This window comes from Mustela erminea, chromosome 1, assembly GCF_009829155.1.
Source record: "Mustela erminea isolate mMusErm1 chromosome 1, mMusErm1.Pri, whole genome shotgun sequence".
Lineage (NCBI taxonomy): Eukaryota > Metazoa > Chordata > Mammalia > Carnivora > Mustelidae > Mustela > Mustela erminea.
In genome coordinates, this window is record NC_045614.1 from 134,875,411 (window position 1) to 134,902,862 (window position 27,452).

A 27,452-nucleotide genomic window follows, 5' to 3' on the forward strand; every position below is an offset into this window, starting at 1 on the left:
CTCTCAATATAATCAAAGGCCTCTGGGGTTCTCTGTTTGAAATCATAGAAAATATTTTCCATTCACTTTATGACACTTGTAAAACGGGCTTTTGAACACTCCCTGCAACTTACAATAACCATCAAGTCAACCTAACAGATGTTACAAACTGGATCCAGTTAATCAACACTAGAGCACATAATGAAATGCATTTCAAATGACATTCAGATTTTGCTATGCAAGGCAAAATAATGTTCAATTTACAACCTTCTTAATTGTCTTAGATACTGAACTTGCATCCAGGATTTGCTCTCAGGCCTTTCATAAAGCATACACTAGCCCTGTGTCCTGTCAGTTGGCTGACTAACCTCTGCCTTGGTCCAGGCAATACAACCTTAGTGCCAGGTCCAAGTGTTTCTGGTTAAAGTATTTTCAACTCTGCTGATTCATGCCCAGCTGCTTGGTAGCTACAGAGTGGAAGCAGAAGATGGCCACTAGGGACCAATTTAACAGCCACAAATGTTATTTTCACTGTTAAGCTAAACAAGTTGGAAGCCAGAAGGCGACAGATTCCAAAGACTGGCACCTTATCGCATAAGCCTGTATGTAGAAAGAACCACATAGCCCATTCTATAGGTAAATAAATACAGGCCAATTTTAGCCACAGGAACAGTTGGCAAATTGGAACCAGTGTGAGAGCAATTAAAGTACTCCCTTCTTGGGGCACCTGAGTGGCTCAGTCATTAAGCGTCTGCCTTCAACTCAGGTCATGGTCCCAGGGTCCTGGGATGGAGCCCCGCATGGAGTCCCACATGGAAGTCCCACATTGAGCTCCACTTCGAGCCCTCAATGGGCTCCCTTGCTCAGCAAGAAGCTTGCTTTACGCCCTCCCTCTGCCTGCTACCCTCTCTCTATCTTTCTGACAAATAAATTAAAAAATACTCTTTAAAAAAATAAAATAAAAAATAAAATGCTCTCTTTTTGGATTTTGCTCCCTTTGTCCAATTGCATAATCCCCTCCCATGAAACCCAGGGCAGTCAAAAAAAAAACAGCTGGCCTAAAACCTACTAACACAGAGAAACAAAGACTGGAGAAAGTGACCAACAAAAAAGCCAGTAACACAGTGCAGTCAAGAAGGGAAGTGCTTCATTGTGCACAAAGGGCATGGCAATTTCAATCATGATGAAGACACCAAGCAGAGAAAGGAAAGGAATCAGATGTGAGTTATTCCTAAGGACTTGGGAATGTGCTGGGCATTTTACATACGGTGTATGATATAATCATCATTAACTCGTAAGAAAGGAATTAGTATCCCATTTTACAGATGGAAAAAACTGAGCCTCAGAGAAAAACCTTCTCTAGATCACACAAGTAGGAAGTACCAGGGCTGGGATTTGAACTGAGTCTGTCTGGGATCAAACCTGCCCCTTCATTCCATCAGACTTTGTCACCCACAGGAAAAATACCAACCTCCCAAAAGAGAGCATGGAGCAGACAACATTCAGGAGGAGTCAGACAGACCTGGTAAACAGCAGGTCTCCAAGCTCAGGCCAGATCTACCGTCCCAGGAGAGAGACAGCAAGAACAAGCCAGGACATGAGTGCCACAGGAGCAAATGACATCATACTTGGCACCAACAATCTTCCCAAAGTACGTTCCCAAGGCCCCACACTATCAACATGAAGCTGGAAACCAGTATGCCAAGTATGGAAGTGGGAGAGCTGAAACTCAGTGGACACCATGGGGAGTCCAGAGGGGCCACCAGTCTTGACATCAAGTAACCTGGACTCCCTGACTAAGAGGCTGAAGCTGTTTAAATACTGTCCACCTTGGCTCCTGATCGGTCCAGGAACTTGAGTTGAGTCTTCAGATTAGAAACATGACGTGGTGAAGAAGAGGAAGCAGAGGCTAAGGGCCATGACAAATACAATCAACTATCCTTTCCATGTCATCAGGTTGATAACCTTCACAGAGGGCCAAATCTCCACAATCAAAGGAACAGAGAGAATCAGAATAGTAATCTAAGCAAAAGAAAAAAAAGGAGTATATTTGCCAGAATTAAATCAGAATTCTGTTTGACTCTCCAAACACAGCAGCCTCGTGCTGAGAGAGCTGGGCCTTGGGAGCAGATTCTGGGAAGAACACTGGTGCCAAGCACACCAACATTAGCAGCTGGCATTGCTCCCCTGCCCTTGCTGCCAGCTCTCTCACCCTTCTGTGGGCTACTGCCTACCACTTCTTTACCCAAGTCATCCAAGCAAACGTATGATGCCAGTCCTAGATCATGTGAGGCAGAAGGGAAGGCAGCTGGCAGCAGAAGCAGTCAGCAGAAGGCCAGGTGTCCAGGGAGCAGAAAATGCCTCCAATGGCGACCTTTCTCTCCTCTCCAGAAAGAAGGAACTGCTCTACAAATATAGGGTGGGCAGGGGCAGGATTTCAAAATTCAACCCCTGATTCATAAGGCTATAACTGAAGAGAGATCCAGCTAAGTGTGCCAGGCTGAGTAGGTGATTAATCAGTCCCTTTCTCTGCTCTGTGACAGAACACACTGTCTCAAGACAAGAAATTATATCCCAGGTGTCCTCAGGTCCCTGAAGGTGGCATCCAGACTGGGCAGAGCTTTGGGTCTGGCCCTTCTGGGCTGGTTGCCTCTCTCTCCAGGACAATGCTACTGCTCCTGGCCTGGAAATGAGCCAGTGGGAGGTCAGGGCTGGGGCCGGAAAATGAGGCCACAGCTCCTGGCCAGGGCTCCCCAAGCAGCTCCTACATCCCTCCAGAAGCCCAGCATCTCCCCACCCTCCTACCATGAGGAGGAGAATCCCTGGGAAGAGAGGTCAGAACAACCAGATCCCTCTCTCCTAGCCTCTGTTAGCCCCAAGAGGAAAACAAGTGGAGTCAATAGAACATTTTCAGAAAAGCTTAAATACTACAGCAGTAGGTACTACTGCTAGAGTCAATCTAGATTTATTTCCCAGTAAGATAAATGGGAACTTTGAAGAAAGATACTTGCTTCAGATACAAAAGATTAATTGGAAGAGATTTTCTAATCATACAGATAAAAGAAATCTCAAGAAGTTATCCGATCAGAGAGTAGTCAATCTTCATAAAATTCTCCTAAAAAGAGACCACACACCAGTCAATACCACTAAGAGTCTTTATAAACAAGAAATGATTCTTTAGACATAAATCCCGAAAACTCCCTCAATTGTAAACCAAATGCCTACTACCTCATTCTCGGTGGAGACAAAAATTACCATCCACCAAAAAAAAAAAAAAAAGTGTGTCCATACAGAAATTCTTTTGCCTCTGTCTATTCTTCTTCAACATAAAGACAATTCTAAGTCATAAACGTTTCCTCAATTCTTTCACTATTTTCTTTTCTTTTTTTTTGCTGAACCCTCTCCAAACTAATCATGAGCTCAGGACTGATCATTTAATTACTAGACAATGCAGCTGGTGATAGCTTTCACCAAGTTAAAATGGCTTTTATCCCAAGTGTGTTTTCCACACGACACCAATTAATGTTTTGGCTTTGTCTATTTTCCAACTAGCAGTTCCAATATAAAACAAAAAAGATTGCAGAAAAGAGAAGCAGTTGGTATTGGAAACTCAACAAATGCCTGAGCTACTTTACAGAGTGGCTGAAAAATAATTCACTTGAATTTTAAATCAAAATGCAGCAACATGGGAAACGGCACATGGCTACACAACATAAACTACCAAAATTATAAAAAAAACTCTTAATGTACTGTACATAACATTGCCGATTAGCTGTCACCATTATAGCTTGCAAAATTATCTGACTGTTGTAAGAGAAACTGGTTTCTTGAAAATAGGTTCCTACTTATTTCAGTGCTCATGTGCTGCCAAAGTTAAGTAAAAATGTTCATCCCAGGTGGACTCTCTTAAGATCATCATGAAATGTTCTAATCCCAAACTAAAATCATGGCAAATTTCTTCAGATTGCCCTAGTCAAACATCCTAGACCAGTGGCTTCAACTTTGGCTGCCCCTTGGAACCACCTAAGGAACTATTAAAAACTACTAATTCCTGGACCCCACTCTCAGAATCTGATGTAACTGGTCTAGGGTGAAGCTTGGATACTGGGATGGTGTAGGGCTGTCCAGATGATTCTACTGGACAGCTTAGGGAGAGAAGCCACTGCCTTACACAAAGTTAAACCTATCAATAAGTAAAATTGATAGTAACTAGTTATTAGCAAAACATGAGCTAAGAATTGTGACTGACTGAGTAAAAGGAAAGGTGTAGGACAGACTCTGCCTCCACGGCCCTCAACCTAGGGGAGAGAAAGACACGTAACTCAACAGCTGCCACACAGTGTGCTGTGCTATGACCTCGGCACAGAGAACAGTAAAGGGAGCCTGGGGGAAGGGCATCTAACACAAACAGGCAGAGAGGGAGTGGTAGCTTCTCAAATACAGGTGACCAAGTCTTGAAGGCTAAGTAAGAGTCCTTGAGGTGGATATAGTAGGGAAGCCATCACAAGAAGAGAGCCTAGAATGTACAAAGACCCAGAAGCTGAGGAGGACGATCCTCGATGGTCTGCAAGTTGATGTTTTTATCAGGTAAAGTGGAGAAGGACGTGAATACAAGAGGGCAATGAGGCTGGAGGGGTTTCCAGGGTGCCTCAAAGGCCCAGTGGGTAATGTAAACGGACCAAGTACTCAGAGTGTAAGGCAACAGTTGGTTTGGCAGCCCGCCCAACCCAAGGGGTAGGGGGGCTGTTTCTTCTTAGCTCCAGCTAGAGTTAGCATAAAGGCTCAATATTGACACAGTTTCCAGATTTTCAAGGGATGCTGAGAATCTGGTCCTTATGTAAACTTTACAGGTTTTTAAATGCTGAGCAGAACAAATAAACAAGTCTACAAGCCAGACACTATGGGCTTCAGGTATGGGCTATACTTTTTCATTACATTATGAAAAATTACTAGGGATTTGGTTCCTTTTTAAAAAAAGATTTTTATTTACAAGCAATCTCTACACCCAATGTGGGACTCGAACTTACAACTAATCCACCGACTGAGCCAGCCAGGCATGCCTTAACTGGAAGATTTTAAAGGGAAAAAGGGGATATTGTCCAATTTAGATTTCATGTTTTCAATATGAAACTGAACTTCGGTGTTGCAGACAGCAATCTGACAAGTCTGACAGCACAAAGCTTTACCCCCACAGTAATGTGAGTCGAGGTACCACAGTTCTGAAATTAGGCCCCTACTTTTTCATTTCCCAGACTTAATACAGGACCTTCTGACTTTTAACTGTAGGGAGAAAAAACAACTTGGCAAATATTAAGATGTAGGTAAAGACTACACTTATTAGGCTTCAAGGTGATAGAAATTACAGTCAGATTTGAATTACAGATGCCGCTAGAGTACAGAGGTAGTAATAAAAAAAAAATCACAGATGATCTGCCAATCTGGGCTAGGGCTCTAGGCCCTGGGCACTGATCCTCTGTAGGCTGGGAACACAGCCAGCTACCTAGCCGGGACAGCTTGACTGGACAGGGTGGAAAAGCCAGATGCCAGGAGAAGGTCACCCAGTCCCCAGAGAGGACTTTGCTTCTTCCATTTGGCCCCCTCTCCAATCTCCTCCCCAAAGTCAATTTCCCAAATATAAGGGAGGAAGCAGATTCCTTACACGTCATGATCAGTTGTCAAATAACGTAAGGGCCAAGCGCAAATGTGAATTCTCTGCCCCCTCTCTAGCAGTTGGTATCTACTTAAAGTCACAAGACAAAGCCCCATGCATGGCAAACAGCACTTACAGAAGATCCTCCAAGATAACTATAACACATGGCTTAAATGTGGCAGAGGTGTATTTCACAAATATAGTTGTCCATAAACAAAATACAGAAACAGGAACATTTGTATGCTCTCACAGACTTGATTAGGAGAAAAAAAAATTCTGAATCAAAAACTGGGCAGTGGTAAGGAACACATCATAGACATAAAGCTACAATTGATTCTCAAATCAAATAAATGGACAGAAGGACTGTCCAAAGAAAGACTGACCTTCTTTTTTTTTTTTTTGAGAGCTACCTGGTTGATTTATTTCTTCAAGTTTTAACAAAAAGAGAAAACGTATCATTACTATGTCTGGTAAAACGCCTGGAGTCTCTGCATGCCATTTCTAATTTTAGATATGGAAATGGGATTCTCTCAGGCATTCTGACTTTCAAAGAGTGGTTGTTGAACTGTGAGATATTAGAATCTCTGAAAGCTCGAAATTAGACAATAACATTTATAATTCAGTGAAAACAATTGTCCTCTATTTCATAAGAAAGAGGTTATTTAAATTACATTTACCAATCCCTATGCTGAGTCTCTCAAATATTTTTAAAGATTAAATATTACATAGACTCAAAAAAGACCTCTAAAGGCAGAGAAGGGAAAATACCTTTGACTATGAAGGCTCTGAGCTTAATTTGAAAAATTCTTCTCCATCCATCAACTGTCATGCATAATTAAATAGCTAAATAAAGAAATAACAGCAGTAAAATCATTAGAAGAGGGTTTTTTCCCAGTGAGAAAACAGTCACCTTAGGGAACCCATAAAGTATGTATTAGAAAGGATTATATATTAGAATGTATCTTATCTGAACCTGTCTGCCATAGTATTTTCTCTTTTTTTGATATGGAAATTAATATTTGTGCAAAATTACCAGTGGTTTCTTTCAAGTATGAGACAAGTTTTTAATTTCCAAAATTTGATTGAAAGAAAATATAACTTTGATTAAACAAATCATCCATGCTTGAATGGGTTGGTCCCACCAAGGAATGAGGCCTACATTAACAACACCACACAGGAAAGAGGGAAAATAAGTATATGCCTGCCTATGCCAGGCAGGGGAGGCACAAACAAACAAACGAAAAACACCCAATTCTTTTTTTTTTAAACCCAATTATTTGTATTACTCCTCATTTAGCTTCTGAGTAGCACCCTAAGTTCCTCCGATGCATAATTTACACTGAGTGTTGAGTTATCCCGAGGATTTGCTTTAAAGCTGCAGCCAGACCAGCTGGCCAGCCTGGTTTCTTACATTCACCTGTGTAGGCTTTCTGAAAAATCTAGGAATCGTGCAGTTAATTCATGGAGGGAATTTTGCAATTCTCTTTCTTAACAGAGTCCATGTTCTACCTCCAAAGAGACTATACAACCATACCAGTGTTAAGAGAAGTGAGATTTTTTTCATTTAAATTTGTTTAATTGTACTTTTTTTAACCAAAACTCTGTATTTGCTACTTTTAAAAAGTACATTGCTCCAGCAGGACTACTGCTTTTTGGGGGATAAAAGTGAAATTGAAACTCAGGTCTCTGACTTTCCAAAACCATACCATAACACATTCTCTTCTAGTATGACTTTAGTAGGCACACTTACAATTTGTGCACCTTTTTGTATCTGTATTTTTGTATCTATATTTGTATCTGTTTTCTTAGCTGTATCTGCCACCCACTTGCTCCTCTACAGGAATGCTGTCAGGGCTGAATGAGAACAGGGCTCAGTACACATTAGTGTCCTTCCTATCTTTCAAGACCCAATTGCCTATCTTTTTAAAATGAAGGAATTCTGGGGCTCCTCAGTGACTCAGTGGGTTAAGCCTCTGCCTTTAGCTCAGGTCATGATCTCAGGGTCCTGGCATCAAACCCCACATCTGGGAGCTTTTGTCCCCCCACCCCCTCTGCCTGCCTCTCTGCCTACTTGTGATCTCTCTCTCTGTCAAATAAATAATAAAATCTTTTTTTAAAAAAATTAAAGTTAAAAATTTTTGAAAAAATTTAAAAAATAAGTAAAATGGGGGCGCCTGAGTGGCTCAGAGGGTTAAGCCACTGCCTTCGGCTCAGGTCATGACCTCAGGGTTCTGGGATTGAGTCCCGAAATCGGGCTCTCAGCTCAGCAGGGAGCCTGCTTCCCTCTCCCTCTCTCTGCCTACCTCTCTGCCTACTTGTGATCTGTCTGTCAAATAAATAAATAAAATCTTAAAAAAAAATAAAATGAAGGAATTCTAACAGAGTGGATTTTTTAAAAAGATTTTATTTATTTATTTGACAGAGAGAGGGAAAACGAGCAGGAGGAGTGGGAGAGGGAGAAGCAAGCTTCCCGCAGAGCAGGGAGCCTGCTGCAGGGTTCCATCTCAGGACCCTGGGATCATGACCTGAGCCAAAGACAGATGTTTAACGACTAAGCCACCCAGACACCCCTAACAGAGTGGATTTTTGCCTGCATGGGATCGTAATGGTATCTTTAAACTCCGATTCTGAAGTCTGGTTTGTAGGTTTCTAGCCACTAGCTTATATGCCATACTACAACCTAGCCACACAATGACTACCTCCTTCTCTACTAATCACATGACACAGCACTGTCACAGATCCCAGAGAACGCCTAGAGTGGAGCTAGGGACCGTGGGTAAGAAAAAGTAGAGCAAAACCACGAGGGCAGAATCGTGAGAAAGCTACAACTTTTAGAACATTGCAGAATCAAAGAGACAAAGATGAGTCTTTCCAATGTTAAGAATCAGTTCAGGAAAGAGAAGTTTGTAGACTTAACTCCCAGGAAAAAACATCTATGTGGGGTCCTGCTGGGCAGGATCCTGGTTAGCCACCAAGATGCCTTTTATGAAATTACAAAAAACACCTCTGATATCTCTAAAGCTGAGCAGGCCGTGGGGAAGCAGTGAAGGGGGAGGAGACTGGAGCTTGCATTCCCAGTGTCCAAGACCATGGAAGGATAGAAATAGCTCCAGCCCGGATTACACAGTGGCTGGAAGTAGGAGAAATTGGAAGGAGAGCTGGAAATGGCTGTACAAACTCAAACTCTGCGTGACACGGAGCTAACCAGGATTAAGCAATGTGACTCTATATAACATCCTACTTTGTAGATAATACAAGCCCCCAAATTCCCATATACTATGGAAAGTTAAATTTATCTTAGGCTGAGACTCTGTGAGAGAGGAAAAATACTAAAACAGAAATGTGCTGGAGGAAGTGGACACAGTTTGGGAAAAAAAAAAAAAAGAAAGAAAGAAAAGAAAAAACAACCTGCCTGAGTCCCTTGAGCACAGTAAAGAAAGGACCAGTTTTCGTGGCACAAACAGCCAGGCACTGCCCTGCTGGAGGGCTGTGCTATGCCAAGCTGCACCACCACAACACAAGAACCCCTTGGCACAGGGGAACAAACATAGTTGGAATTATTTGCTGATGTACATAAAACTCAGAAAATACAGACAATTTTGCTTTAAACAGTCCTCATTGTGGGAATGGCTGTGGACGGGCAATCTTACATCAAACCATGTTATCCATCCCAGGGTTCTAGACATAAAATATTACTACTTCTCCAGCTCCACGGGATATAAAATCCACTTACTTAACAAATTTTCCTTCGTTCCAAGTGCAAAATGTCCTTCAAAGCAAAGGTTTTATTTTCATATTTCAGAAAAGACTGGTCCTAAAAATGGATAAACCTCCAAGATAAAAATCACAAATGTTAGGGATGGTGTTGGTAGGTACAGTAAATAATGTGGTAAATATTTTTCTTTTTCCCTTATTACTAAAAGGACAAAAAAAAAACCTACCATATGACCATTAGTAAACATTTAATAAATCTGAATTTCCACACTGAAAAGACTTATTTATAGGTCTTTGTTTTCTCAAATAAAATATGAAGCAAAGTAGAACACTCTCAGAACAGGTGGTACTAAACAGAAAATGAAAAACATTATGCAATCTCATTTAAAAAAAAAAAAAAAAAGGCCAGAAGTCATGAACTAGTTCATTACAAAAATCACTTATCAAATTTGTTTAAAAAACTGTTTAAACTGTTTATCATCTTTCTCTACCTGAAATTAAAAGAGAGATAATACATGAAAGTCATAGAATTCATAAGGATACCAGATTTTCCTGTTCTTAGAATGCTTTCTTAATCGAAAGAAGGCCAGGTACAGAATCAGAGGTAAAGCATATATAAATAGAGCAGAAATAGAACAGCATCTTAGATGAAAGTTTTAAAGATTCATGGCAAGGGACACCTGGGTGGCTCAGTCAGTTAAGTGTCTGCCTTCAGGTCAGGTCATGACTCCAAGGTCCTGGCATTGAGCCCCAGATCCTCATTGTCTTTGGGTTCCCTGCTCAGGAGGGAATCTGCTTCTCCTTCTGCTCCATGCTCTCTCTCGCTCACTCTCTCTCTCTCTCAAATAAATAAAATCTTAAGAAAAAAAGATACCTGGCAAATCATTTGGCTGACAAGTATAATTATCATCAGATTGCTAAAATTAAAATGACCACAACTCCAGTTGTCTAAATATTGCATGCTACTTAATACTTAATTTTCCTTTTAATTTTAATTTTCTTTTAGCTTTAATTTTTTAAATTTAATTTAATTTTCAATATTTAATTTTTAAAAAGCAATTCAGATTTTTCCCCATAGTAGCCAACTGGGTTTTGATCACAAACTATTTCTTGACACCAATTTAGGTTACTGAGAAAATCTACCTCAGTGTATCATGTATTTCAGTTTCTCCATAGAAAGGAAAAAGTACTGGGATTTTGACAATCAGCTGAAGGTCACAAAAAATTGATATAAGTAGAATATAGGACTTTCCCTGTTTTCCCAATCCACCACACAACAGTGACCTACAGACAGGAATGTTAATGATACAATTAAAAGCTCTCTAAAATTAAAACTGTATAAAGGAAAAAAGCCTCAGAAGAAATCATATTTTAATATAAAACAGCAAAGGCTAAAATTGGTCCCCTTTAAGTTGAATAAATATATTAATAACAAATATTTAGAGGCAATAATAATAAGAGTTAAATATTTTACTATTTTTTTAAATTCAATTCACAGTGTTTTTTCTTGAAAACCTCAATAATGTAGCATGAATAAAAAACAATATTTATTTATTCATGCTTCTAACAAATATTTATTAAGTACCAAAACAGGCCAAGTATTGTCCTAAGCCTGAGCAATATGGCAATTAGCAATGAGTCCCTGTCCTTAAGAGGCTTCTATTCTATTCTAGTGGAGAGATATAGATGGTACAGAAACAAAAATATACCAATAGATGCTGAGTGGCATGGGGAAAAAATAAGCAGGGTAAGGAAGTTAGGAAGTACCAGGATAGGGAGCAAGCCCTATTTCACAAACAATGGTCAGAGACGGTTTTCCTTTTTTTGTTGTTTAAACATTATTTATTTATTTATCTTTTTTAGAGAGAGAGAGACTGTCTGTGAATGTGCGAGGGGAGGACCAGAGGGCGAGGCACGAGAGAATCTTATGCAGACTCCACGCCCAGCACAGAGCCCTACACAGGGCTGGATCCCACGACCCTGAGTTCGAGACCTGAGCTGAAATCAATAGTCAGACGCTTAGCCGACTGAGCCACCTAGGTGCCCCCAGAGAAGTTTTTCTGATAAGTGACATATGAATAGAGACCTGAAGGAAGTGAAGGAGCAAGCCATGTGGATATCTGAGAAGCATGTGCCAGGCAAAGGGAAGAGTAAATGCAAAGGCCCTGGAGCATGAACACACTTGGGGTGTTGAGGCTTAGAAAAGATAGGCAGAGTGAACATAGGGAGAGGACGCCCTTTTGTTCATTCTGAATTATCCAAAGTATGCGGAACTGACTGGCTTTAGTAGGTGAAGGATAAGAGAAGTACGAAGGGAGTGAAAGGACAGGAAGCACACTTCACTGAGCTCCTACCAAGTACCAAGTAAAAGACATTATCCCATGTAATCCACATTCCTATCCTGTGAAACTGGTGTTGTTCACACCTGTTTTACAAATGAGGCACAGAGAAGCTAGGAAACAGAGCTAGGAATGAGCATAATCAAATGTAAATGCAGATCCTTCCAACTCCAATGTTGGAGCCCTTAATCATTATGCTCCTCTGCTTCCCCAGGATAGCCAAGGGTACCAGCTGCAAAAGGGAGAGCATTCAAATTAAATGAGTCCCACAGAGGGAAAAATACAGTTACAAAGCTGATACCCATGCAATCCTTCCATGTATACCTTCTACTCAGGGTTTCTTATTTCTTCAGATCACTCAAAAGAAGACAATGTGTTAATTGATGTAAAAGCTACTTTCAAAAATTGAGGATGAAAGGTAGATTCGGAAGCAGAGTAGCAGAGATGAAGCCCAAAAATACCTCCACAGAGTCTCGACAGCTCATTCTATCCCATCCTCCATCCCCACCCCTAACTCCAGCCCCTGGTCAGAAGCAATCTCTTAACCTATCTTTTGGATGTATACATATCCGAAAGGAAAAGATGATGGGAGCAAGAGATGATGCTTGCAGGTTTTCTTTTGCTTTACTTTATTCTTTCATAACAGCATCTAAGCAAACGGCATGAACCTTTATCGACAACATACATAAGATGTTCAAAGAAAGCCGTAGAGATTTATTCCTTTAAGTATTCCCAGGCCAGGGTTTCCTAAACTCTCAGCTTTGAAATGGAAGAGGTAGAGAGGAGGAAATCTGTGATTGCTGGTTGGTTCCCTGATTGAAAATAAAGCATTCCCTTTCATGGCTTTAAGTTCAGATTTAGGGGAAAGTAGTAAAGGGATTTCCCTGAGATCTACCCCTTTAGGTCTTTAGGGAGACAACTAGTTGAAATCACTAGCACAAAACCACTCTGAGATCAAAGAGCTGTAAACAAAAACTGCTGGGGGAGCCCTGTGAAGATTTACAAAGAGGTAAGTGGGGGAATGTTTGTAGTTTTCTTAAAAGTAGATAGAAATGTAACTAAGCAGTGACAAGATAGTTTAAATTCACCTGGGGAAATGTACTTAACTTGTAAATATAATTCGGATTACTTTAAAACTGTTCAACATTGTGTCAAGATAAATTCCCTATACAAAGTTATTCATTCCTGCTTTATCTTCTAAACCAAATCCTGAAACACCAGAAACAGGCACAAATAATATCTCTGAGAGAAAAGGAGGCTGGTGGTGATGCATGACACTGACGAGTTAAACATGACAGTCAAAACCGGGGTCTGAAGTTTGTCTTGCTAACTTTAGAGCAGTGGTTCCCACCTAGGGGTGATGTTTGCCTCCTGAAGGATATTGGTAATGTTGAAAACAGTTTGGTTTGTCACAGTCTGGGGTGGGGGTGGGGGTGGGGGTTGAGCAGGAACCAAGGATGTTGCTAAACATCCTACAATGAACAGGCCAGCCTCCTCGACACTGAAGAATTCTCTGGCCCAAAAGGCCACCCATATCTAGGTTGAGAAACCCTGATCTAAAGTTAATTAGAAAAAGAGCATATTTGTTGTAGATAGATAGAGATAGATAGATAGATAGATAGATAGACGGACAGACAGACAAAGTTGGAAAAATTCTTGGGGAAACCAATACTTACGGATGGACCCACATTTTGAAGATGAAAAGGTACAGCAATACATTACAGAGCCTGTTGTCTGGGTAGGATTTCCCCACCCTCCAGTCCATAAGTAACATTTCTCCCTAGAAGTATTATTCCCTGGATGGTAGGGTGAGGTTCACCAGCTAATGTACAAGAAGCAGCTTTTTTGTTCAGTTAGATATGGACCCAGTCAAGACAACCAAAACTAATCTACCAGGTTCAGCCACTGCCTCAAACCAGATCATGTTACTATCACCCCCAGGGTCAAAGTGGAGGTAACTCTTGTTCTCAGAGGGTGTTGTTTGGATTAATCAGCCCATTAAGAACTGCATGTTTTATAATGAGCACAAAAGAGGCTAAGTGTTTTTAGATGTTACAAATGATGTCTGTTGCTTGGAGCACTTGAAAGAATAATATTAAAAAGATGCAAATCAAACTACAAGGTGAGCAACTTCTCTTCCCCCAATCGCAGACCAAATGCCTTTCCGTGAATATTCTGACTTAAAATTTCATATTATTTGCATGTGGCTGGAAGCTAGAGTTTTATCATGAGGACAGCTATTTGCATGAGGACACCTGTCACAGCAGGGTTCTCAAAATACTTTAACGAAATCAGAATGTATTTTTCCCACTCACCAACTATCAGATTTAATATCTGATCTTTACTCTAAACAGTCTTACAAATAATTTGACATCCCAGACCACAGAATATGAACATACATAAAACATTAGAACAATTTTCCCATAAGCCAAAAGTTGAACCTTTCAAATAACAATAACAAAATCAAAATTCAAGTTCTATAAAAATCAACCTATAGAAGAATTAAATTTCATGGAAAATAGCATGCACACCACTTTAATAAGCTGAAATTAAATAATGTGCACAACCACCGTACACATGGAAAAAAGCAGCTCTTACTGTATTTCCTATCACAAAACACGTTTGAAGGTTGAGGATGAGCGGGGCGATTGGGAGAAGACGAATGGCTTTTCCTTCAGCAAGGTGACCATAGGTCACATCCCACTCCACAGACAGCAATTTGAGACAGAAACGTGTAAATGCAGCCCTTGAGTTATTACAGTCCCTCTCCCCACCGGAGGACTCTGTCTCAAACTATGGCCCCTTCAGGTTCCATCCAGCTCCAAGATGCCATTTTTCTAATATTTGAAAAAGGTTAACAGATTCTAATGACTTGCAGATTTCAAATCTTTTCTCTTTCTATCAAAAATACCTAAATCTCACTCCATGCCCAAGGAGGCAGAGCATAATTCCCTAGGCCTTAAGTGTGGACTGCACATAGTAACTTCTTTCCGAAGAGCACAGTACGAGAAGGGGGAGAAGGAAGGGAAGCATAACTAACTCTATGGTGATAAACATTATCTCAGTCAGATAACTGAGGTCAACATCAACAGTCCGAAAGTCCTGTTGATTATGTACCCTTGATAAAATGTGATAAGAATGGCACTTTAGCCCTATGGTCTTCTTCCCTAAAAACCTCTAACCCCAATTTAATCATGAGAAAAGCATCTGACAAGCCCAAACTGAGAGCCATTCCATGGTGAGCTTTCCTGGTTGGTAATCATATACATCAATGTGCCTCAGGGTGTTGCTTCCCATCTAGGACCCTCCCACACCTGGCCCTATGCATCACTTCATTGGTTAGTCCTGCTCTGTATTCTTTATAGTAAAAGTGTAATCATAAGTATAGCACTTTCCTAAGTTCTGGGTCATTCCAGGATATTACTGAACCTGAGGAGTAGTTAGTGGAAACCTCTGAATTTATATAGCTCCTTGGTCAGAAAGACAGGTGGTCTAGCAACCCCGATGCTCCCGCTGATGTATCAAATGAGAAGTCTTGTGGAGAACTGTGACCTCAGCCTGTGAGTGTGCATTAACTCTGGGTCATTAGCATCAGAATTGCTTTGCAAGTAAAAATTTCATTTCCTAACAATGTATCAATATTGGCTCCTCAATTTTGACTAAGGTACCATACTACTGCAAGACGTTAGTAAGGGCAGAGCTGGAGGTAGAGTATGTGCGAACTCTCTGTACTAACTTTACAAGTTTTCTGCAAGCCTAAAACTACTCTAAAAATTTTATTTTAAAAAATGTGCCTTTATCTTTATTCTAAGCTACCATCAAATATGAGTGATGTTCAGAACAAATTCGTTACTTATGTGGTCATAACTTTTCATATTATGCCACAATATCCCAAGAAGAGTTATCATAAACTAAATGTCACTAAGAAAAATAATTAAAAGTTAATTATATGAGCATACTACTTTAATCACCTCTCATTACCTAACATAAAAATTAGTTATGTGTATTAGGCCTCACTTTAATTTTTAATCCACTTATTTCACTATATTAAGATAAGGCTCTCGTTCTCATTCTCCCTGAAGGATAATATTATATGTATTATCTGGGTGCATGTTGAGATTAAACTATTACCACAATAGTTCAGCCATGGTAATTAACACACATCCGTAGATTTTAGGCTTAGAGAAACTCCAAACCCCCCTCACACCAAACTCTAGATGCTGGCCTATGAGGGCCCTCCAGATCTGGCCCTTGTCTGAATTGTTAGTTCCAACCTTCTATTCCTGGAGCAGAACAAGCTCACTACCACCTTTCTGCTACCCGGTGCCTCTGCCTGGAATGTTCTACTTCCAGATCTTAACACTGCTGGCTCCTTCTTAATCAGGTCTCCGTAAAATGTCACTTTATCCAAAAGGCCTTTCCTGTCCATCCAATCTAAAGAAGCACTTCTAACCCTGGATTTTTTTTTTTAATTTTATTTATTTATTTGACAGAGAGAGAGATCACAAGTAGGCAGAGAGGCAGGGAGAGAGAGAGGAAGAAGCAGGCTCCCTGCCAACCAGAGAGCCCGATGTGGGGCTCGATCCCAGGACCCTGGGATCAGGACCTGAGCCGAAGGCAGAGGCTTAACCCGCTGAGCCACCCAGGTGCCCCTAACCCTGGATTTCTATCTCTCCTTGTTTATGTTTTTTCTTTTTCTTTTGTTTTTTTTTTTTTTGTTACATTGCTAATCACTCATCTGATATTTTCTAGGTTGTTTTTTTTTTATCTCTTTCTACCTATGCATTAGAATGCAAATTTCATAAAAACACAGACACTGCCTGCCTTAATCTAAGCCCCCTGGAACAGTGCCTGAAACAGAGCAGGTGCTCAATAAATGGTTTTAGAATGAATGAATGAAATGAAACCAGACTTAAAGAAAACCATGCAGTAAAACTAAATTATAAGCTATTAAGGGAAAGGAATGAATTTATTACAAAATTCATTTTATATTCATATTACATATATATATTCATATATTCATATTACACTCCACGTTCGTCAGATACATTATGTCATTAAATCTTCACAAACCCCTGCAAAGTACATATTATCATCTCTATTTTCTATTTACAGATGAAGGCTGAAAGAAGTCTAATAATCAGTTCAATGGCAAAAGTAACATGACTTCACATCTCATTGACTCAAAGCCTGTGTGCTCTTTCCACTCCTTCTTTAAGGCATAAAACTAATTCTTCATGTATGACCTTCTTTTAAAAATGGTCTCATGACAACTGGGAATCTAGTAGAATGCTGTCCACAGTGACTGTGTTATGACCTTAGCCTGATAAAACCATAAGAGACTCTTAATCTCACAAAACAAACTGAGGGTTGCTAGGGAGAGTTGGGGGATATGGAGAGGGTGGTTGGGTTATGGGCATTGGGGAGGGTATGTGATACAGTGAGTGCTGTGAAATGTGTAAGCCTGACGATTCACAGACCTGTACCCCTGGGGCAAATAATACATTATATGTCAATAAAATTATAAAAAATAAATAAATAAATAATAAATAAGTAAAAAGGTTTTTCTAACACTAAAAAAAACAACAACAACAAAAACCTATGGAGTGAGACCAGAAGACAGAAAAGCACTTATAGAGCTGGGCATTGTGCATGAAAATACTGTGAGCTGTGAGGTGTTTACAAGCTGAAGACCTTCTGAATGTATTGGCCACCTTGCCAGCGGCGACAACCTCCCCACGAGAACATGGCCCTCATGAAGGACCTCCTACACCTGACCCTGGGAGAGGAGAAGAGGAAGCACAAGAAGCAGCACTTGGTGCAGAGCCCCAACTCCTACTCCACGGACACCAAGTGCCCAGGATGCTGCAAAATCCCCACGTCTTCAGCAATACACACATGGTAGTTCTGTGTGTCGGCTGCTCCGTTGTCCTCTGCCAGCACACAGGAGGGAAAGCAAGACTTACAGAAGGATGCTCCTTCAGGTGGAAGCAGCACTAAAATACCCTGAATCAAGATGAGTGGAACAATATCCCAATAAACAGATTTTCGATTTAAAAATAATAAATAAATAAATAAAAATGTATTGGCCAAAACACTAAGGTTAAATTCGAACGAAATTGGGGAGGGTATGTGCTATGGTGAGCACAGTGAAGTGTGTAAACCTGGCGATTCACAGACCTGTACCCCTGGGGCTAATAACACATTATATGTTTATTAAAAAATATAAAAATTATTAACAAAAAATTCAAATGAAAGATGACTCAAAGAAGCCTTCTACTGCCTAGAATCCTCTATGAACACTGTACAACCTGCAAATAACTCGACCAGATCAGCTTAACACTGACTGACATAATCCTTAACAATTTCCTCCTCCAGTCAAACATACACACTTTGACTAACATGAATGAGAAAATGCCAGCCTTCAAGACTCGGCTATAGTTCGTCTTTCCATGGTAAATTCTGCTATCCCTTAGCAAATTCCCCAAGGCTTGACTTTGTCCTGCTATTCTATGTTGACAAAGATCCAACAGCTAAAAATGATCACCTAAACTCTCACAAATAGTGTCAAATATATAAACACCATGTCATTAATTAATATTAGACTCAATCAAAATAGGCTAACAAATCTATGTTATAACTAAGAAATATATCAAAGCCGTATCTCACAAAGCACCAAGCCCAAATAGTTACACTGACAAATTCTACCAAGTTTTCAAAGGAATCGATAATTCTAATGATAGTTAAATGTGTGGGAGTAAAAGATACAAAGATTTAAAATTCTTTTTATATTGCCAGAAAAACACCAATTCAAGCACCCTTTAAAAAAGATAAAAATGCCTAAAACCATCTCATTCACGATTCATACAGATATTCATGTAAATATTAATGTAGAAATCCTAATGAAAATATCAATAAACAGAAACCATCAATACTTTAAAAGAATAATATATGCATGATTATGTGAGGCTTTTACTAGTAAGACAAAGATGGTTCAATATTAGGAGACTTACCAGATTTCATTAGCAGGTCAAAGGAGAAAAATGATAATATTTATAAATTTAGAAATATGTTTGATAAAATTCCACACAAATTCCTAATTTTAAAAATTCTTTTCTAAGATTTATCTATTTTAGAGAGAAAGAGCATACAGAGGGGAGGGGCAGAAGGAAAGGGAGAAAGTCCCCACCAGACTCTGTGCTGAGCAGAGCTCTACTCAGGGCTTAATCCCACAACCCCTGAGATTGCGACCTGAGCCAAAACCAAGAGGCAGTCTGACTCTCAGCTGACTGCACGACTCAGGAACCCCTTAAAAATTCTTAGTAAAACCAAAAAGTAGTTCTAGTTCCTTAACATGATTATATGGGGGGGGGGGGGGGGGTAATGTGTGTATCTGAAATCCAAGGCCTATATTATGACTAATGATAAAATTCTAGAAATAATTCTACTCAATTCAGGAAAAAAACATACACATTATCACCAGCATTATTTTAAGACTACCCAAAAAGTATGAGTCAATACAACTAGAAGAGAGAAAGAAATGAGAGACCCAAACAGCAAAGGAAGAAGCAAAATTATCAGTATTTACATTTAATATGATATATATGAAACTGGAAAAACTATTATGAACAAAAAACTCAGAAAACATTACACCGAAAAAGATCCCATTTATAAGAGCAATAACTAAACAAAAAATTCCTAAGAATAAGTTTAATAACAAACTTAAAAAATCTAAATGAACTTTAAGACTACAGATAGCCATAATACAGTTGCAAATAAATTTTAAAAGTATCCTGGTCCTGGGTACTGTAAAATTATCAACTTATCTCAATTAAATTATAAAGGCAATGCAATCTCAATAAGAATACTATCGGAATTTTTGTCATTCTTATCGTTTGCAATCAGATAAACTGATTCTAAAAATCAGATAATAAAATGAAACAGGCTAGTATAGCCAGGAAAATTCTAGATTTTAAAATACTATAAGGTTATAATAATTAAAAGTTTGCACACACATGAAAAGCAATGAAATAGAAAAATGTTGAGCAATAGACCCACTTATATAAGAATTAAGTACACAATAAACTGTACTCAAATAGGTGGAGAAAAGACAGATTCTAGCAGGCTGGAAAAATAAAACTAAATTTCTACCTACCTCATTTCTCATAACAATAAATACTGATTGAGCAAAGGTAAAAATAATTAATCTATGAAAATACTAGAAGAAAACAAACAATCTTTCAGGCCTCTAAATGTGAAAGTGCTTTCTAAATAAAACACAAAATCCCAAAACTATCAAAGAAAAGAGTTAAATTTTAAAAAAAAAATTTTTTTTAAGATTTTATTTATTTATTTGACAGAGAGAGAGATCACAAATAGGCAGAGAGACAGACAGAGAGAGAGATGAGGAGAATCAGGCTCCCTGCTGAGCAGAGAGCCCTATGCGGGACTCGATCCCAGGCCCCTGGGATCATGACCTGAGCCGAAGGTAGAGGCTTAACCCACTGAGCCACCCAGGCGCCCCCAAAATTTTTAATTTTTAAAAAACAGCTAAATTTGACAGCATAAGAATTTTTTTAAATGCACAAAGAAAAAATTGCCATAAGTCAAAACATAAAAACAAAATGCAAAATATACTGGCAGCACCTATGACAAAGGGCAAATCTTCTTATACAGACAGAAGAGAACATTTTTTTTAATTTTATTTATTTATTTGACAGAGAGAGATAGCAACAGAGGGAACACAAAGAGAGGGAGTAGGAGAGGGAGAAGCAGGCTTCCTGCTGAACAGGGAGCCTGATGTGGGGCTTCATGTGGGGCTATGTGGGGCTCAATCCCAGGACACTGAGATCATGACCTGAGCCAAAGGCAAATGCTTAATGACTGAGCCACCCAGGTGCCCCAAGAGAGAGAAAGGAACTCTTACAACTTGATCAGAAAAAGAACAACAAAGCATTAAGAAAAAGGCAAAGGACATGAAACCAGAAGTTCACAAAACAAATACTAACAAATGGCTTATAATTCATAAAAAGATGTTAAACTTTAGTCTAAAGAAAGAAAAGTTAAACTGAGATAAAATTTTCACCTAGCCAACAGGCAAAGGTCAATAAGTTTTAAAATGCACTGTTCTGGTAAGAATGTGTGGAATCAGGCACTCTCACCTAGCACTAATGGAAGTATCAATTAGTCAACCCCCATGAACCTCCTTTTGACCCCATGTATCAAAATTGGAAATATATACTCCTTGACCCAGCAATTCCACTTCTAGAAATTTATCCCAAATATACAAACATGGGAAAGATATATGTTTAAAAAAATAGATAAATTTTTATATATAATTGTCTATTACAGTAAAAATCTGGGGAAATTTAATATGTCCCTTGGCAAGGGATGGTTAAACAATGAACAGTTTACCCAGACAATGGAATACTGAGCAGCCAGTAAAAAGGAATGCACTTGACCTTAGAAAGTACAAGGAGCAGTACAGTTTATGTAATATGTTCCCATTTGTATGAAAAGGGAACTGGAATCACATATGTTTGTGCATGCTTAAACTATTACTCAAAATAGGGAACAGGAAGCTGATAAACAATAGTGGTTTCTGGGGAGGGAGATCTGGAGTAGAAGGGAATCTAGAGATCTGGCGTTGAAAGGAAGAACTAGAGTAGAAAGGAATTTCATTTGTTATTGAACATTGTTTTTATAGCATCTGAGTTTTTTAGTTAGGGTATTTTTATTTTTTTTATTGTATATTTATATTGTATATATAAGAATATATACATAAGATTTTTAAGTAGGCTCCACACCCATCATGCAGCTCAATGTGGGGCTTGAACTCACAAAAACTGAGATATAGACCTGAGCTGAGACCAAGAGTCAGACACTTGAACAACTGAGCCACCAGGTGCCCCAAATTTGGGCATTTTTAAGTTATAAAAAGAACACTTCTTTCACCTTAGTTTCAGACATGTTACTTACAAAACACCAATTTCCCCTTTAAATAAATCTTTTTCTTTTTAAATAAATAAAATAACTATTTACTATTTCTTACACAAAGCTTAAAATTATATAAAACATTCACAGTATTCTAGGAAGTGAACTTTTAAAATTCTTTCCTATAAAAACGTAGATACTAAGACCCTTAAGTACAAATCTAATGATTTAACACCATTTTGAATACCTAGCACACTGGTTAACACAGAGTAAGCAAATACTTTACAAATGCTTGTTGGATAAGATAAAGCAAAAATGAACTGGGTAAAACAAAACATGCTCCCCAGTATAAGTTTTTCATATAGGACAAACAACTTCCTTATTGTGTCAAAGGTTTAGAAAGTTTTCAGTTACCCTCAGAACAAGCACAGAGCCAGATATACTGGTTGGAGTGGATTCTTGATAACACACTCTTTCCCAAACAATCACCACTTTTGTCTTCCCAATTCTGGTTTGTAGATCAGCACACCGTTTCTTCAATCTCCCAGCTCTTTCCTTAGGGTAAGGTTTACCTGGGACAAATAGAAGAAGTTCTCTCCATTCAACGAACCCAACTGACCGTTGATCTATCCAAAGTTCAATATTTATCCAAAATTCTATGCTTACTACATAGTAGGAGCACAATAAGAATTTGTTGAGATAATTAACATTTGATGGGTGATTATACAAGAAAATGAATTCACCTTTGGGTGAGACAGTATATAGGGAAAAAACCAAAAACTATCTTTTTAAGTACTATTTAATAAGCATAAAGCCCAATCTTTTGTGGACTGTGGAACACACTAGGTAAACTTCAGAGCCTACCAATTACTCACTGTTTTACAGGGAATACAGAGTATGTGTAACCTCACCTCATTTTACACTGTGTGGCATTGTTTTTCCGTTTTCTCTTTCAAAAGTGAGTCCTATCTAATATCCATCAAAACTCCAGCATTTTCTGCAAGATACTCCTATTGCTGATTAACTATTCATATAGTACAAGATGGTTTGCTTGTCTCTTTACAACTTTTTCCAGTCCATTATCAATATCAAGTCACAGTCCAATAGCCACATAACTCCAGTATATGATATTACATATGAATGAAAGAGTGTGGCAGATGAGAAGAATATTAAAGCATTTTAAAAATACAGTGAAGAGGGACGCCTGGGTGGCTCAGTTGGTTAAGCAGCTGCCTTCGGCTCAGGTCATGATCCCAGCATCCTGGGATCGAGTCCCACATCGGGCTCCTTGCTCCGCAGGGAGCCTGCTTCTCCCTCTGCCTCTGCCTTCCACTCTGTCTGCCTGTGCTCGCTCTCGCTCGCTCTCTCTCTCTGACAAATAAATAAATAAAATCTTTAAAAAAAAAAATACAGTGAAGATACAGATATATACATCCTCATATTTATTTGCTACAAGATACCCTAATAGAATGAAAACATTATTGCACATTCAAAAATGTCAAGTCCATGATTAGGTAGTTGCTCAGGGTATAGCTAAACTCAACTTGCTTATTTTACATAGTAGTTCACATTCATTATGCAGCCTTCCCAGATACTTCTGACCTAAAATAAATTTAGGATTCTCTTCCAAATTCCTCTTTGGTACTTCAAAAAGCTTACTGCTATGGCCATGTCTTCCACCTCTGAAGGCATTTCTTCAGTACAATTACTGATTCCCAAGAACGCAGTTCTAATCAAGCATCCCTACATAATTACAAAGAGTCTTTGGGAAACTCCAGGAGACCATGTGGTCAAGAGTGAAAAAAAAAACAGGCATTTAATCAGGAGCTGGGGAGGGAAGCGGTTTAGTGAATCCAGTTAGCCACAATCTTTGGATGCCTCCTATTTAATGTTTTTACATAGTACATGATAAATACCATTCTACTCATGAGAATCACTGAAAAAGTACATGTTCATCTGTATCACCATGATGAAGTATTTGTGCCTGAAAAAATTCAGGTGAGATGGAAGTTATCTGGTCCTAAAACCTTTGGATAAAAGCTGTGAGGGAGGAGGCCTCTTTAAGAGTTTTGGACTCACTCTTCTATGATGATAAACAGACCCAAGTTTGGAAGCATGTACATTTCCACAGTTGCTCAGAAGTTCCACTAGACCCAGAACAGACGATGGTAATTATTTTTACGTCTTCTTTTTTATTATCATTATTATTCTAATTCCAATATGGTAAAGTGTTATATTATTATTCAGGTGCGCAAAACATCACCCTGTGCTCATCATCACAAGTGCACTCCTTAATCCCCATCACCTATTTCACCCATCCCCCTACCCACCTCCCTCTGGTAACCATCAGATTCTTCTCTAAGTTAACAGTCTGTTTCTTAGTTTCTCTTTCTCTTTTTTTTTCCCTTTGCCGGTTTATTTTGTTTTTTTAAATTCCATATGAGTGAAGTCATATGGTATTTGTCTTTGACTGAGTTATTTTGCTTAGCATTTTACTGTCTAGCTTCATGTCATTACAAATGTCAAGATTTCATTCTTTTTTATAGCTAAATAGTATTCTATGGTGTATATATACCATCTTTTTCTTTTTAACTTTTTCTTTAAATTCCAGTTAGTTAACACAAAGTGCAATATTAGTTTCGGTGCACAATACAATGATTCAGCACTTCCATACAACATCCAGTGCTTGTCACAACAAGTTCACCCATTAATTTCCATAACCTATTAACCCATCCTCCCACCCACCTCCTCTCTGGTAACCATCAGTTTGTTCTCTTGTTCTCCATACTTAAGAGTCTGTTTCACGATTTGCCTCTCTCTCTCTCTCTTCCTTTTTCCCCTTTGCTTATTTGTTTTGTTTCTTAAATTCCACATATGAGTGAATTCATATGGTATTTGTCTTTCTCTGACTTATTTCACATAGCATAACACTCTCTAGCTCCAACTATGTCATTGCAAATGGCAAGATTCCATTCTTCTTGATGGCTGAGTAATATTGCCTTCTGTCTATATACAGAATAACTCCTTTATCTTTCACCAATTGATAGACATTTGGGTTCTTTCCATAATTTGGCTAGTATACATAATGATGCTATAAATAAACATTGAGGTGCAGTATCCCTCTGAATTAGTATTTTTGTACTCTTTGGGTAAATACCCAGCAATGCAATTGCTAGATCATATGGTAGTTCTATTTGTAACTTTTTGAGGAATCTCCTTACTGCTTTCCACAGGGGCTGCACCAGTTTGCATTTCCACCAACAGTACAAGAGGGTTCCCCTTCCTCTGCATCCTCACCAACACCTGTTGTTTCTTATGTTGCTGATATTAGCCATTCTGACAGGTGTGAGGTGTTGTCTCATTGTGGTTTTGATTTGAATTTCCCTGATGATGAGTTATGTTGATCATCTTTTCATGTGTCTGTTGGCCATCTATATGTATTCTTTGGAAAAATGTCTACTCATTCCTTCTGCCCATTTTTTATCTAGATTATTCATTTTGGGGGTGTTCATTTTATAAGTTCTTTATAGATTTTGGATACTGACTCTTTATCAGATATGTCATTTGCAAACATCTTCTTCCATTCCAGACATTGCCTTTTAGTCTTCTTGATTGTGTTCTTCACTGTGTAGAAGCTTTTTATTTTAATGAAATCCCAATAGTTTGTTTTTACTTTGGTTTCTCTTGCCTCAGGAGATATATCTAGAAAAAAGTTGCTATGGCTGATGTCCAAGAGGTTACTGCCTATGTTCTCTTCTACAGTTTTTATGGTTTCAGGTTTCACATTTAGGTCTTTCATCCATTTTTTAATTTATTTTTGTGAATGGTGTAACAAAGTGGTCCAATTTCATTCTTTTGCAGGTTACTGCCCACTTTTCCCAACACCAGGTGTTGAAGAGACTGTCTTTTACCCAGTGGATATTCTTTCCTGCTCTGTCAAAGATTAGTTGACCATAAAATTGTGGGTTCATTTCTGAGTTTTCTATTCTGTTCCATTGATCTATGTGTCTATTTTTGTACCAGTATCATACTGTGCTTTTTTTAATGCCATTTGTTTTGATCTTTACAGTTTTTTAATATAACTTGAAGTCCAGAATTGTCATCCCTCCAGCTTTGTTTTTCTTTTTCAAGGTTGCTTTGGCTATTTGGGGTCTTTTGGGGTTCCATATAAATTTTGGGATTGTTTGTTCTACCTCTGTGAAAAATGCTGGTGGTAATTTGATAAGGACTGCATTAAATGTATAGATTGCTTTGGGTAATATACACATTTTAACAATATTTGTTCTTCTAATCCATGAGCATGGAATGTATTTCTATTTCCTTGTGTCATCTTCAATTGCTTTCATCAGTGTTTTATCGTTTTCAGAGTACAGCAGACCACAGTAATTTTTACGAAAGATTACTAAGAGTAATCTTAGTAATCAATCACCATTTGGAAGGAAAAAATTTTTAAACTTTCAGAAACTTTAAACAGTGTTAGAATTTAAAACAACACAATTTAATAAGTAAGCATTGCTATAGTATATTTAAAAGTTAAGTAAAAATTAAGCAGGTTATATGATTAGACATAAAAATAGTTTAAGTATATACTCTATAAAGTGAGAGGCAGGATGACAACTCTGTTTTTGTACTTAACAACTCTTCTAACATTTACATATCTAAAAAAATTTTCAATCAGCATATATTACTTTTGAAATAATAAAAATAGAGATTCAAAAAAACCAATCTAAATTATTAATCTAAACTTTAACTTAATCTCAGTCATGGAGAAATAATCAATTCCAATCCTTCAGAAATCAACTAAGTGTAAATACAAATATATTTTATGTATTTTTTTCAAAAAACTAAATGAAGAAACAAATAAACTTAAACCTTCCCATATAAGCCAGAAGAACAAAATTTCTCAAACCATTAAGCTAATAAAACAGAGCCCAGATTTGGCAGACAATCAGAAATCTTCAACAGGCCCAGTTAGTTTCGTGGAAACTACACAGTAGTTCACATGCACTGAAATTTTCATAAGTGATTGTAACTAAACGTATGTCATCTTATGTCTGAGGACAATTTCAATCACATAGTTGTTGGTGGTAGTGCTGAAAATGCAACCCCAGCTCAACTTCAGGATGGACGTTAGATGGGACAAACCTCTATGTAGAAGGCCACACAACTGTCATGACACCCTGCAAAAGACTTCTATGAAATAAATATAGCTAATGACATTTATTTGGCAAAACTAAATAAATAGAATGTGGAGAGTAACTACTAATGGGTAGAGGTTTCTTCTCAGGGGTGAAGAAAATGCTCTTGAATGAGATAGTGGTGGTAAATACCCATACTAAAATCCCTTGACCTGCACGCTTTAAAGAAGTAGATTTTATGGTATATGAATTATATCTTAATTTTTTAAGTTAATTAATAAATTTCAAGAAATAAAACACTGGCTAAAAGTGACTAATGACATTCTGAAATGCATGTACAATATTTCAGCAGAGCCATTAGCTGAGCCCAAAAAAAGTTAAACAAGACGTACAAAACAAGACTAATGTCCTGGTGATTTCAGAGTTAATGTGATCAGTACTTTGATTTCAAAAAAAAGATATAAAGAGCCTCGAACTCAACCCTCTTATTTTTATTCTTCCTCTGAGAAGCTGCCTTCTGAAAAATTCCCCATGGTTTTCTAAATATGTCCAGACAAAGCAAAGGGAACACACTGTAGTCCATTACTTCCAGAAGTAGCCAGTCCTTCAGCCTTATCACCTTGTTCAATGACAGGAGATGAACACCCACAAGTGCACCCAGCACTGTGCCATCTTCCTCCACCATAGGATTTCTTTTAT

General features: G+C 38.4%; 1 protein-coding gene and 1 pseudogene across 1 annotated transcript in view; one reads left to right on the forward strand and one right to left on the reverse strand.

Moving 5' to 3' along the window:
• Positions 1-27,452, reverse strand: part of PPM1L (protein phosphatase, Mg2+/Mn2+ dependent 1L) — a 294,124-nt gene that overhangs the window by 240,491 nt on the left and 26,181 nt on the right. The gene's annotated exons all lie outside the window — the stretch shown is intronic.
• Positions 17,386-17,735, forward strand: LOC116590533 (annotated as a pseudogene).